Raw genomic sequence first — 15,679 nt, forward strand, 5'->3', positions numbered from 1 at the left:
TCCATCTGAACAATCTTCCTTGCCATTAACCATCATCTGAATATAAAGACTCAGGTCCGATTAGCATAATGGGTGACTAACAATAGAAGCCATTGTCTGTATTTTTTCCATGAATGTGAAATATGTCAAATTTCAGTTGATTTTTTATATTAGTCATATAATAAATACCTTAGAGACCTTTGAACTGTATTACTCTATCAATATAGTAAAAAATACAAAAATGTGACCTGTTCATATTTTGTCATTTGATAATTTGCCGCTTGGGCAGTTTATTCAACACAGATTGAGGACCTAGTAGCTGAGGACTAACTGTTTTTCTTAAATGTTGTGTTCTGTATTGATTTCTGTGTTGTTTAACATTGTATTTGGTTGTTATGTGACCAAGTCACCATTGGGAGTGAGACCCTGGTCTCAATGAGCTTTCCCTGAATAAAGAATAAATATTTGTTTTATATATATTCTGCACCAGGAACCAAGCAAGTCATTTAAGACTTTGGTCTCGTGACAATAACTTTTCCAAAGCTCTGAATACTACCATGCTCCTACACATATTCCCAGATCTCTTCAGCAACACAACACATGGAGAACAGGAGGGAGGACGATCCCAGAGCTCTTCATCAACACAACACAACACATGGAGAACAGGAGGGAGGACGATCCCAGAGCTCTTCATCAACACAACACAACACATGGATAACAGGAGGGAGGATGATCCCAGAGCTATTCATCAACACAACACATGGAGAAGAGGAGGGAGGACGATCCCAGAGCTCTTCATCAACACAACACATGGAGAAGAGGAGGGAGGACGATCCCAGAGCTCTTCATTAACACAACACATGGATAACAGGAGGGAGGACGATCCCAGAGCTCTTCATCAACACAACACATGGAGAACAGGAGGGAGGACGATCCCAGAGCTCTTCATCAACACAACACAACACATGGATAACAGGAGGGAGGATGATCCCAGAGCTCTTCATCAACACAACACATGGAGAACAGGAGGGAGGATGATCCCAGAGCTCTTCATCAACACATGGAGAACAGGAGGGAGGACGATCCCAGAGCTCTTCATCAACACATGGAGAACAGGAGGGAGGACGATCCCAGAGCTCTTCATCAACACAACACAACACATGGAGAACAGGAGGGAGGACGATCCCAGAGCTCTTCATCAACACATGGAGAACAGGAGGGAGGATGATCCCAGAGCTCTTCATCAACACATGGAGAACAGGAGGGAGGACGATCCCAGAGCTCTTCATCAACACATGGAGAACAGGAGGGAGGATGATCCCAGAGCTCTTCATCAACACAACACATGGAGAACAGGAGGGAGGACGATCCCAGAGCTCTTCAGCAACACATGGATAACAGGAGGGAGGATGATCCCAGAGCTCTTCAGCAACACAACACATGGAGAACAGGAGGGAGGATGATCCCAGAGCTCTTCAGCAACACAACACATGGAGAACAGGAAGGAAGACGATCCCAGAGCTCTTCATCAACACATGGAGAACAGGAGGGAGGACGATGAGGTGATTATAGCTATTCAAGCACTTTAGAGACTAATAACTGGTTTACGCCCTGGTAACAGGCCTGTATGGAACTTAATGTGTCTGTGGTGTATGTGTGTGTGTGTGTGTGTGTGTTTTGATGACACTGACACACACACCCCCCCACATACACTGCACTGCTGCTATGCATACACAGCTGTGTGTAATTCTGAAGAGAGACATCAACAGCTCTGAACAGCTCATCTCAGATGGTAATTAAGGAAGGGGGGAGTTAGAGCCACTTTACATAATTATAAATAATGGCAGAAGATGGAGGGAGCAGGAAGGAGAGAGGAAGATGAGGAAGGTTATTAACAGCATGAAAGCACCACAGCACAGATCTGTGATATGGAGATGGAGGGGGTGGTCCATGTTGAGCTCAGCAGGGTTTTCTGTCAAGTATAATTTCTGCAGCAGCATTTAACATGGAAGAAAACATTACAGATGCCTGTTTTGAAGTGTTGGTGTGTGTGTCCGCTGATTGTGTTTATGTCTGTGTGCGTGTGTGTGTTTACAGACTAAAGTCCCTCTCAGAGTAAGGCAGCGGGAAATGGCTCCACTCGACAGAAGAGGCTCAAAAGGGCGAGGGGACATTATTCCCCGTAATCCACCCATGTCACTCAGTGTAGAGTGTTTCAATAGAGACAACATTATGGCAGTGTTTCAATAGAGACAACATTAAGGCAGTGTTTCAATAAAGACAGACAACATTATGGCAGTGTTTCAATAGAGACAACATTAAGGCAGTGTTTCAATAGAGACAGACAACACTGTGGCAGTGTTTCAATAGAGACAACATTAAGGCAGTGTTTCAATAGAGACAGACAACACTGTGGCAGTGTTTCAATAGAGACAACATTATGGCAGTGTTTCAATAGAGACAACATTATGGCAGTGTTTAAATAGAGACAGACAACATTATGGCAGTGTTTCAATAGAGACATCATTAAGGCAGTGTTTAAATAGAGACAACATTAAGGCAGTGTTTCAATAGAGACAGACAACATTATGGCAGTGTTTCAATAGAGACAACATTAAGGCAGTGTTTCAATAGAGACAACATGATTGCAGTGTTTCAATAGAGACAACATTAAGGCAGTGTTTCAATAGAGACAACATTAAGGCAGTGTTTCAATAGAGACAACATTATGGCAGTGTTTCAATAGAGACAGACAACATTATGGCAGTGTTTCAATAGAGACAACATTATGGCAGTGTTTCAATAGAGACAACATTAAGGCAGTGTTTAAATAGAGACAACATTAAGGCAGTGTTTAAATAGAGACAACATTAAGGCAGTGTTTCAATAGAGACAGACAACATCATGGCAGTGTTTCAATAGAGACAACATTAAGGCAGTGTTTCAACAGAGACAACATTATGGCAGTGTTTCAATAGAGACAACATTATGGCAGTGTTTCAATAGAGACAACATTATGGCAGTGTTTCAATAGAGACAACATTATGGCAGTGTTTAAATAGAGACAACATTATGGCAATGTTTAAATAGAGACAACATTATGGCAGTGTTTCAATAGAGACAGACAGCAGTAAGGCAGTGTTTCAATAGAGACAACATTAAGGCAGTGTTTCAATAGAGACAACATTATGGCAGTGTTTAAATAGAGACAGACAACATTATGGCAGTGTTTCAATAGAGACAACATTATGGCAGTGTTTCAATAGAGACAACATTAAGGCAGTGTTTCAATAGAGACAGACAACATTATGGCAGTGTTTCAATAGAGACAACTTTAAGGCAGTGTTTCAATAGAGACAACATTAAGGCAGTGTTTCAATAGAGACAACATTACGGCAGTGTTTCAATAGAGACAACATTATGGCAGTGTTTCAATAGAGACAGACAACATTATGGCAGTGTTTCAATAGAGACAGACAACAGTATGGCAGTGTTTCAATAGAGACAGACAACATTATGGCAGTGTTTCAATAGAGACAGACAACAGTATGGCAGTGTTTCAATAGAGACAGACAACAGTATGGCAGTGTTTCAATAGAGACAGACAACATTATGGCAGTGTTTCAATAGAGACAGACAACAGTATGGCAGTGTTTCAATAGAGACAGACAACATTATGGCAGTGTTTCAATAGAGACAGACAATATTAAGGCAGTGTTTCAATAGAGACAACATTATGGCAGTGTTTCAACAGAGACAGACAACATTATGGCAGTGTTTCAATAGAGACAACATTATGGCAGTGTTTAAATAGAGACAACATTAAGGCAGTGTTTCAATAGAGACAGACAACATTATGGCAGTGTTTCAATAGAGACAACATTATGGCAGTGTTTCAACAGAGACAACATTATGGCAGTGTTTCAATAGAGACAACATTATGGCAGTGTTTCAATAGAGACAACATTTTGGCAGTGTTTAAATAGAGACAACATTATGGCAGTGTTTCAATAAAGACAGACAGCAGTAAGGCAGTGTTTCAATAGAGACAACATTATGGCAGTGTTTCAATAGAGACAACATTATGGCAGTGTTTCAATAGAGACAGACAACATTATGGCAGTGTTTCAATAGAGACAGACAACATTATGGCAGTGTTTCAATAGAGACAACATTATGGCAGTGTTTCAATAGAGACAACTTTAAGGCAGTGTTTCAATAGAGACAGACAACATTATGGCAGTGTTTCAATAGAGACAACATTATGGCAGTGTTTAAATAGAGACAACATTATGGCAGTGTTTCAATAGAGACAGACAACATTATGGCAGTGTTTCAATAGAGACAGACAACAGTATGGCAGTGTTTCAATAGAGACAGACAACATTATGGCAGTGTTTCAATAGAGACAGACAACAGTATGGCAGTGTTTCAATAGAGACAGACAACAGTATGGCAGTGTTTCAATAGAGACAGACAACATTATGGCAGTGTTTCAATAGAGACAGACAACAGTATGGCAGTGTTTCAATAGAGACAGACAACATTATGGCAGTGTTTCAATAGAGACAGACAATATTAAGGCAGTGTTTCAATAGAGACAACATTATGGCAGTGTTTCAACAGAGACAGACAACATTATGGCAGTGTTTCAATAGAGACAACATTATGGCAGTGTTTAAATAGAGACAACATTAAGACAGTGTTTCAATAGAGACAGACAACATTATGGCAGTGTTTCAATAGAGACAACATTATGGCAGTGTTTCAACAGAGACAACATTATGGCAGTGTTTCAATAGAGACAACATTATGGCAGTGTTTCAATAGAGACAACATTATGGCAGTGTTTAAATAGAGACAACATTATGGCAGTGTTTCAATAGAGACAGACAGCAGTAAGGCAGTGTTTCAATAGAGACAACATTATGGCAGTGTTTCAATAGAGACAACATTATGGCAGTGTTTCAATAGAGACAGACAACATTATGGCAGTGTTTCAATAGAGACAACATTATGGCAGTGTTTCAATAGAGACAACTTTAAGGCAGTGTTTCAATAGAGACAGACAACATTATGGCAGTGTTTCAATAGAGACAACATTATGGCAGTGTTTAAATAGAGACAACATTATGGCAGTGTTTCAATAGAGACAGACAACATTATGGCAGTGTTTCAATAGAGACAACATTATGGCAGTGTTTCAATAGAGACAACATTATGGCAGTGTTTCAATAGAGACAGACAACAGTATGGCAGTGTTTCAATAGAGACAGACAACATTAAGGCAGTGTTTCAATAGAGACAGACAACATTATGGCAGTGTTTCAATAGAGACAACATTAAGGCAGTGTTTCAACAGAGACAGACAACATTATGGCAGTGTTTCAATAGAGACAATATTAAGGCAGTGTTTCAATAGAGACAACATTATGGCAGTGTTTCAATAGAGACAACATTATGGCAGTGTTTAAATAGAGACAACATTATGGCAGTGTTTCAATAGAGACAACATTATGGCAGTGTTTCAATAGAGACAGACAACATTATGGCAGTGTTTCAACAGAGACAACATTATGGCAGTGTTTAAATAGAGACAACATTATGGCAGTGTTTCAATAGAGACAACATTATGGCAGTGTTTCAATAGAGACAGACAACATTATGGCAGTGTTTCAATAGAGACAGACAACATTATGGCAGTGTTTCAATAGAGACAGACAACAGTATGGCAGTGTTTCAATAGAGACAGACAACATTATGGCAGTGTTTCAATAAAGACAGACAACATTATGGCAGTGTTTCAATAGAGACAACATTATGGCAGTGTTTCAAAAGAGACAGACAACATTATGGCAGTGTTTCAAAAGAGACAACATTATGGCAGTGTTTCAATAGAGACAACATTATGGCAGTGTTTCAATAGAGACAACATTAAGGCAGTGTTTCAATAGAGACAGACAACATGATGGCAGTGTTTCAATAGAGACAACATTAAGGCAGTGTTTCAATAGAGACAGACAACATTATGGCAGTGTTTCAATAGAGACAGCATTAAGGCAGTGTTTCAATAGAGACAGACAACACTGTGGCAGTGTTTCAATAGAGACAACATTAAGGCAGTGTTTCAATAGAGACAACATTATGGCAGTGTTTAAATAGAGACAGACAACATTATGGCAGTGTTTCAATAGAGACAACATTATGGCAGTGTTTCAATAGAGACAACATTAAGGCAGTGTTTCAATAGAGACAACATTATGGCAGTGTTTCAATAGAGACAACATTATGGCAGTGTTTAAATAGAGACAACATTATGGCAGTGTTTCAATAGAGAAAGACAGCAGTAAGGCAGTGTTTCAATAGAGACAACATTAAGGCAGTGTTTCAATAGAGACAACATTATGGCAGTGTTTAAATAGAGACAGACAACATTATGGCAGTGTTTCAATAGAGACAACATTATGGCAGTGTTTCAATAGAGACAACATTAAGGCAGTGTTTCAATAGAGACAGACAACATTATGGCAGTGTTTCAATAGAGACAACTTTAAGGCAGTGTTTCAATAGAGACAACATTAAGGCAGTGTTTCAATAGAGACAACATTACGGCAGTGTTTCAATAGAGACAACATTATGGCAGTGTTTCAATAGAGACAACATTATGGCAGTGTTTCAATAGAGACAGACAACATTATGGCAGTGTTTCAATAGAGACAGACAACAGTATGGCAGTGTTTCAATAGAGACAGACAACATTATGGCAGTGTTTCAATAGAGACAGACAACAGTATGGCAGTGTTTCAATAGAGACAGACAACAGTATGGCAGTGTTTCAATAGAGACAGACAACATTATGGCAGTGTTTCAATAGAGACAGACAACAGTATGGCAGTGTTTCAATAGAGACAGACAACATTATGGCAGTGTTTCAATAGAGACAGACAATATTAAGGCAGTGTTTCAATAGAGACAACATTATGGCAGTGTTTCAATAGAGACAACATTAAGGCAGGGTTTCAATAGAGACAACATTATGGCAGTGTTTCAACAGAGACAGACAACATTATGGCAGTGTTTCAATAGAGACAACATTATGGCAGTGTTTAAATAGAGACAACATTAAGGCAGTGTTTCAATAGAGACAGACAACATTATGGCAGTGTTTCAATAGAGACAGACAACATTATGGCAGTGTTTCAATAGAGACAACATTATGGCAGTGTTTCAACAGAGACAACATTATGGCAGTGTTTCAATAGAGACAGACAACATTATGGCAGTGTTTCAATAGAGACAACATTATGGCAGTGTTTCAATAGAGACAACATTATGGCAGTGTTTCAATAGAGACAGACAACATTATGGCAGTGTTTCAATAGAGACAGGCAACATTATGGCAGTGTTTCAATAGAGACAACATTTTGGCAGTGTTTCAATAGAGACAACATTAAGGCAGTGTTTCAATAGAGACAACATTATGGCAGTGTTTCAATAGAGACAACATTATGGCAGTGTTTCAATAGAGACAACATTATGGCAGTGTTTCAATAGAGACAACATTATGGCAGTGTTTCAATAGAGACAACTTTAAGGCAGTGTTTCAATAGAGACAGACAACATTATGGCAGTGTTTAAATAGAGACAACATTATGGCAGTGTTTCAATAGAGACAGACAACATTAAGGCAGTGTTTCAACAGAGACAGACAACATTATGGCAGTGTTTCAATAGAGACAGACAACATTAAGGCAGTGTTTCAATAGAGACAGACAACATTATGGCAGTGTTTCAATAGAGACAACATTATGGCATTTTTTCAATAGAGACAGACAACATTATGGCAGTGTTTCAATAGAGACAGACAACATTATGGCAGTGTTTCAATAGAGACAATATTAAGGCAGTGTTTCAATAGAGACAACATTATGGCAGTGTTTCAACAGAGACAACATTAAGGCAATGTTTCAATAGAGACAACATTAAGGCAGTGTTTCAACAGAGACAGACAACATTATGGCAGTGTTTCAATAGAGACAGACAACATTATGGCAGTGTTTCAATAGAGACAATATTAAGGCAGTGTTTCAATAGAGACAACATTATGGCAGTGTTTCAATAGAGACAACATTATGGCAGTGTTTCAATAGAGACAGACAACATTATGGCAGTGTTTCAATAGAGACAACATTATGGCAGTGTTTCAATAGAGACAACATTATGGCAGTGTTTAAATAGAGACAACATTAAGGCAGTGTTTCAATAGAGACAGACAACATTATGGCAGTGTTTCAATAGAGACAACATTATGGCAGTGTTTCAATAGAGACAACATTAAGGCAGTGTTTCAATAGAGACAACATTATGGCAGTGTTTCAATAGAGACAGACAACATTATGGCAGTGTTTCAATAGAGACAGACAACATTATGGCAGTGTTTCAATAGAGACAACATTAAGGCAGTGTTTCAATAGAGACAACATTAAGGCAGTGTTTCAATAGAGACAACATTAAGGCAGTGTTTCAATAGAGACAGACAACATTATGGCAGTGTTTCAATAGAGACAACATTAAGGCAGTGTTTCAATAGAGACAGACAACATTATGGCAGTGTTTCAATAGAGACAACATTAAGGCAGTGTTTCAATAGAGACAACATTATGGCAGTGTTTCAATAGAGACAGACAGGCCATTAGTGGTAACAGTGCACACTATTAACATCAAGAAGTCTTGGGTTTTGTGAAGGTGTTGTGATGGTGAATGGGTGTCATGCATTGACTCTGGATCAGAAGGTTCCGTGTTTGATCCCAGTTGTGGACATATTTTTTTTTATATACAGTCCCAGTCAAAAGTTGACACACCTACTCATTCCAGGATTTTTCTTTATTTTTTTACTATTTTCTACATTGTAGAATAATAGTGAAGACATCGAAACTATGAAAGAGCACATATGGAATCATGTAGTAACCAAAAAAGTGTTACATCTAAATATATTTTACATTCTTCAAAGTAGCCACCCTTTGCCTTGATGACAGCTTTGCACACTTTTGGCATTCTCTCAACCAGTGTCATGAGTTAGTCACCTGGAATGCATTTCAATTAACAGGGGTGCCTTGTTAAAAGTTCATTTCTAACCTTTTTAAGAAGTTTTGACTCTCGTGAGCTACACAACAAAAACCTACCCAGCAGACTAACAAGCTATCTAGAAAAATGTTGCTAGAACAAACCTAGCAAGGGGAGTTAATACAACTACATTAATCGACCAAACTAAGTGAGTAAACCAAAAAGGAGCAGTTTGAGCTAAATTAGAGCTAGCTAGCAACAGACAAACACAACCAGTTGCCATGGCAATGGGGAGGCAGAACAGAGCAGCCGCAGCAATTGTAGCAGAGCCCACAAGCACCATGTCCCCACTCTCCCTCAACACGGAATCCATTCTCTACCATCCAGAGGCCAAAAATGACACAAAGAGGAAAGCTATTAAACAGAAATTACTAAAGGGGAGGCCAGAAACCCTTTTCGCAGACCTCTACAAAAATGGTGACGTGAGTAATCTCATCTTTCTCCCTTACCAACCAAATGCATGGCGCTCAGCAGTCTGCTCTCACTACCCATCCATAAAGACAGAGGGAATCTGTAATGGGTGGACAATGAAAGTCAAAGACAGAGATGACCCTGACAGCACCATGATAACAATCAACCTCTACAAGACTGGGACTGTCATGGTGCCAGGTAATCTTAGGCTGTTTGAAACAGACTTTCAGACCATTAAGGAGAGAGCAGAGAGAGAGAGGACACCATCAGTGACATGCCCTCCCACAAGACAAACTCCACCAGCACCACCCTCACCCCTACTCTCCCCACCCAAAAAGGCACACCCTGCACCTCTCTTCCCACCATAGTGGAGGACACGCCCCAGGAGGAGAGCGACCCCGTCAGTGCAGAGCAGGGTCAGGCCCTCAACACCATCATGGCTGCCATGAAGGATGAGTTCACCAGACTGGAGGGGGAGATGGCCCTCACCACCATGGCTGCCATGATGGATGAGTTCACCAAACTGGAGGGGGAGGTGGTCCTGCTCAGGGAGAGCGTGAGCAAACAGCAACCAGACAGCCACACCTTAGAGGAGCTCCTAACCAAGGTGTTAACAGCAACCAGACAACCACACCTTAGAGGAGCTCCTAATCAAGGTGTAACCATCAACCAGACAACCACACCTTAGAGGAGCTCCTAATCAAGGTGTAACCAGCAACCAGACATCCACACCTTAGAGAAGCTACTAATCAAGGTGTAAACATCAACCAGACATCCACACCTTAGAGGAGCTCCTAATCAAGGTGTTAACAGCAACCAGACACCTTAGAGGAGCTCCTAACCAAGGTGTTAACAGCAACCAGACATCCTCACCTTAGAGGAGCTCCTAACCAAGGTGTAAACATCAACCAGACAACCTCACCTTAGAGGAGCTCCTAACCAAGGTGTTAACAGCAACCAGACATCCACACCTTAGAGGAGCACCTAACCAAGGTACGGACAGAGCAGAACAGCAGCCTTGCAACACAGCTGAAAGAGGTTCAGCAAGAGAGAGCTGGTTGATCTACCAAAGGAGGTGAGAGAGCTGGCTGATCTAACAAAGGAGGTGAGAGAGCTGGTTGATCTAACAAAGGAGGTGAGAGAGCTGGCTGATCTAACAAAGGAGGTGAGAGAGCTCCAAAAAGACAGGCAGAGCAGTAATAACAATCTGACCACACTAAGAGAGGAGCTGCAGGAGAGAATAGAGAACAGAGGACAGGCTGCAGGAGAGAAAGAGAACAGAGGACAGGCTGCAGGAGAGAAAGAGAACAGAGGACAGACTGCAGGAGAGAAAGAGAACAGAGGACAGACTGCAGGAGAGAAAGGGAACAGAGGACAGGCTGCAGGAGAGAAAGAGAACAGGGGACAGGCTGCATGAGAGACAGAGAACAGAGGACAGGCTGCAGGAGAGACAGAGAACAGAGGACAGGCTGCAGGAGAGAAAGAGAACAGAGGACAGGCTGCAGGAGAGAAAGAGAACAGAGGACAGGCTGCAGGAGAGACAGAGAACAGAGGACAGGCTGCAGGAGAGAAAGAGAACAGAGGACAAACTGCAGGAGAGACAGAGAACAGAGGACAGACTGCAGGAGAGAAAGAGAACAGAGGACAAACTGCAGGAGAGAAAGAGAACAGAGGACAGGCTGCAGGAGAGACAGAGAACAGAGGACAGGCTGCAGGAGAGAAAGAGAACAGAGGACAAACTGCAGGAGAGACAGAGAACAGAGGACCGGCTGCAGGAGAGAAAGAGGACAGAGGACAGGCTGCAGGAGAGAAAGAGAACAGAGGACAGGCTGCAGGAGAGAAAGAGAACAGAGGACAGACTGCAGGAGAGAAAGGGAACAGAGGACAGGCTGCAGGAGAGAAAGAGAACAGGGGACAGGCTGCATGAGAGAAAGCGAACAGAGGACATGCTGCAGGAGAGAAAGAGAACAGAGGACAGGCTGCAGGAGAGAAAGAGAACAGAGGACAGACTGCAGGAGAGAAAGCGAACAGAGGACATGCTGCAGGAGAGAAAGAGAACAGAGGACAGGCTGCAGGAGAGAAAGAAAACAGAGGACAGGCTGCAGGAGAGAAAGTGAACAGGGGACAGGCTGCAGGAGAGAAAGTGAACAGGGGACAGGCTGCAGGAGAGAAAGTGAACAGGGGACATGCTGCAGGAGAGAAAGTGAACAGGGGACATGCTGCAGGAGAGAAAGAGAACAGAGGACAGGCTGCAGGAGAGAAAGAGAACAGAGGACAGGCTGCAGGAGAGAAAGAGAACAGAGGACAGGCTGCAGGAGAGAAAGTGAACAGGGGACAGGCTGCAGGAGAGAAAGTGAACAGGGGACAGGCTGCAGGAGAGAAAGTGAACAGGGGACAGGCTGCATGAGAGAAAGCGAACAGAGGACATGCTGCAGGAGAGAAAGAGAACAGAGGACAGACTGCAGGAGAGAAAGCGAACAGAGGACATGCTGCAGGAGAGAAAGAGAACAGAGGACAGGCTGCAGGAGAGAAAGAGAACAGAGGACAAGCTGCAGGAGAGAAAGAGAACAGAGGACAGGCTGCAGGAGAGAAAGAGGACAGAGGACAGACTGCAGGAGCAGCTAGATCCCCACTCTATGACCTACCCTCACACAGCAGAGGAGCCCACCTCAACCAGCCAGACCTCCCCAGCCCTGCCTGCTGCACACATCCTCCCCAGCCCACAGAACAGCCTCCCACTGACAGCGACACCAGCACAGACCAGCTACACCCCAGCTCCAACACCCACCAGCCCCCACTCTACCCCCTCCAGTCCAGAAGAAAAAGACCAGCCACACCCCAGCTCCAACACCCACCAGCCCCCACTCTACCCCCTCCAGTCCAAAAGAAACAGACCAGCTACACCCCAGCTCCAACACCCACCAGCCCCCACTCTACCCCCTCGTGGCCAGAAGAAACAGACCAGCCACACCCCAGCTCCAACACCCACCAGCCCCCACTCTACCCCCTCGTGTCCAGAAGAAACACTGGCTGACATCGTCGTTGATGGACTCAAATGGGAAGTTTGTTCAGGAGAATAAACTTTTCCCTAGACACAAAATGAGAAAGGTGTGGTGCCCAACAACACAGAGTGCCATGGAGCTGCTTGATAAGGCCCATCTCGGGTCGCCAAGCCACATAATCATACACACCGGAAGCAACGACCTGCGTGCTCAGCAGGAGAGGGTGGCGACTTCACTACGGGGAGTGATTGAGAAGGCCTCCGCAATCTTTCCCAACTCAAGGATCATGGTGTCAACCCTTCTACAGAGGAAGGACTTCCACCCTGCCACAATCCAAAGACTAAACGCTAGCCTCTCCCGGGACTGTGCCCTGTGACCCAATGTACACCTGGCCAACCATCTGGACTGTCTCTATGACCATGTTCACCTGTATAGGGAGACAGTCCCCATCCTTTCCAAGACTCTCAAGGACGTTGCTTTAAACCGCAGCCCGACCTCTCCACCCAGGGACAGCGAGCAAATCTCCACCCCTCCGAGATCCCTGAGACAACACCCCGGACCAGCACCCTGAACAACCCCCAGGAACGACCATAGCACCACTAACCTCAATGCTCACCACAGCCAGCGCAGCACAGACCACCCCAGCCCAGCTTCAGACCCACACAGACGAGGCCTACCCCCCCAATCAAACAAATGAGTGACATTAAACACATGCTAAGTCTACTATGCTCACATGTGATAGGCCAAGGGTCATGGATGCTCACATGTGATAGGTCGAGGGTCATGGTAAGATGAGCACAATAACTCCACCCTCCTCACACTACATCCACCCAAGTAGCATGACACAAATGCTATTTTAAATAATAAACAAATCACATGTGCATAATAAGAGTTTACACTAATTGAAAAAATATATTTTAATAGCTCTTGTTGGATTGTGAGTGTTTGTCTCATTTTGAAGGTAAAGAAAAAACAGTTATGAAATCTTTTTAGGTTGCATGTTGGAATTTACAAGGATGGAAGTCCTCTGCTTTTGGACTAAAAAGCAGAAATCCAGAAATAGATGATGTTGATATTGTAGTACAACAGGAAACATGGTGCAGAGTTGATGTTTCCACTGGCTGTCCACTAGGTTATAGGGAGAGAATTGTTCCATCCACCAAATTAAAAGGAATCACACAGAGCAGAGACTCAGGTTGAATGCTAATATGGTACAAATCTGAACTAACTAATTTAATCAAATTGATCAAAACAGGAGAATTCTTTATCTGGTTAAAAATCAACAAGGAGGCTATCTTAGCAGATAAAAACGTCTTCCTCTGTGCCACATACATTCCCCCCTCAGAGTCACCCTACTTCAACGAAGAGAGTTTCTCCATTCTAGAGGGGGAGATTAGTCACTTTCAGGCCCAAGGCAACGTACTGGTCTGTGGAGATCTGAATGCTAGAACAGCAGAAGGACAAGACACTATTAACAGTCATGGGGATAAACACCTACAAGGAAGCAACAACCTTTCCCTCCCCACACACCCCCACAGAAACAACTATGACAAGGTGAAAAACAAAAATGGAGTACAGCTCCTGAAGCTCTGTGGAACACTGGGTCTGTACATAGTCAATGGTAGGCTAAGAGGGGACTATTTTGGTAAGTACACCTACAGCTCATCCCTTGGCAGCAGCTCTGTAGACTACTTCATCACTGACCTCAACCCAGAGTCTCTCAGAGCGTTCACAGTCAGCCCACTGACACCTCTCTCAGACCACAGTAACATCACAGTGTATCTGAGAAGAGCGGAAGCCAACCATGAAGCATCACGGCCCAATAAATGACATGGTACTAAACAGGCCTATAGATGGAGTGCAAACAGTACAGAAATCTACCAAAAAGCAATTAGTAGCCATAAAATACAATCTCTCCAGGACAACTTTTTAGCCATAACATTCTCCTACAGCAATGAAGGTGTACATTTGGCCGTTTGGAACACAAACTTATATTTGACAAATTAGCCTCCTTGGCTAATCTAAAAAAAACACAAGAGCAAACCAAAAATAATAGATAATGAAAAATGGCTTGATAATGATTGCAAAAATCTAAGAAAGTAATTGAGAAATATATCTAATCAAAAACACAGAGACCAAGACAACAAAAATATACGCCTTCAATATGGGGAAACACTGAAGCAATACAAACACACCCTAAGAACAAAAAAGGAACAGCACATTAGAAATCAGCTGGATGGAATTGAGGAATCCATAGAATCAAACCATTTCTGGGAGAATTGGAATAAATAAAACAAACCTCATCATGAGGAATTTGCTATCCAAAATGGGGATATGCTGAGAAATCACTGCAAACCTCTACAGCTTGTATTCCCAAACCAGGGCTACGTGCAATGCCGTCGGGGGTACCCCAAATAAAAATGTGATTCACATTTTCTTCACATTTTCATACAGTACATTTATATTTTCCAACGGGGCTATACAATTTGGGTAAGGTTTTTTTCTCGCCTGAGTAGCCTCGTTTCACTGCCAAAAATACAATTAAACCATCTAGTGTTCAGCGAAATAACAACACAATGTCAAATACAGGTAGCCTAGTCAAATAATTAACATCCAATCACATTAACCGTTACTCTCGCGCGGAAAACCTTCACTCATGCGCAGACATTTAGAAACGAAACATGACAATCTGAAAAATAAGCCACGGAGTATTTTGAGCGAGAAGGAAGATGACTTTTGAGTAGTAAGACATGTATTAAAGCAACAGATACTATTAATAAAGAAGGGTCCAGAAGAGTCTTATATGGTGAGCTACCGAGTGGCTAAGACAGGCAAGCCCCATACTATTGTGGAGGACTTAATTATTCCTGCTGCCCCGGATATGGCTGGGACAATGCTGGGGGAAAAGGCCCAAAAAAACAAAATAGTGTTGGTATCTATACTGATGTCGCAAAAGTCACAGGGAGACATAGTGGAGTGGTAACGCGGGTGCAAGCAGTTTCTCCCGACACCACTTGCGTACACTGCAGCATCCACCGAGAGGCTCTTGCTGCCAAGGGAATGCCTGACAGCTTGAAAGACGTTTTGGACACTACAGTGAAAATGGTTCACTTTGTTAAAGCATGGCCCCTGAACTCTTGTGTATTTTCTGCACTATGCAATGA

The sequence above is a fragment of the Salvelinus fontinalis genome, chromosome 27 (assembly GCF_029448725.1).
Source record: "Salvelinus fontinalis isolate EN_2023a chromosome 27, ASM2944872v1, whole genome shotgun sequence".
Lineage (NCBI taxonomy): Eukaryota > Metazoa > Chordata > Actinopteri > Salmoniformes > Salmonidae > Salvelinus > Salvelinus fontinalis.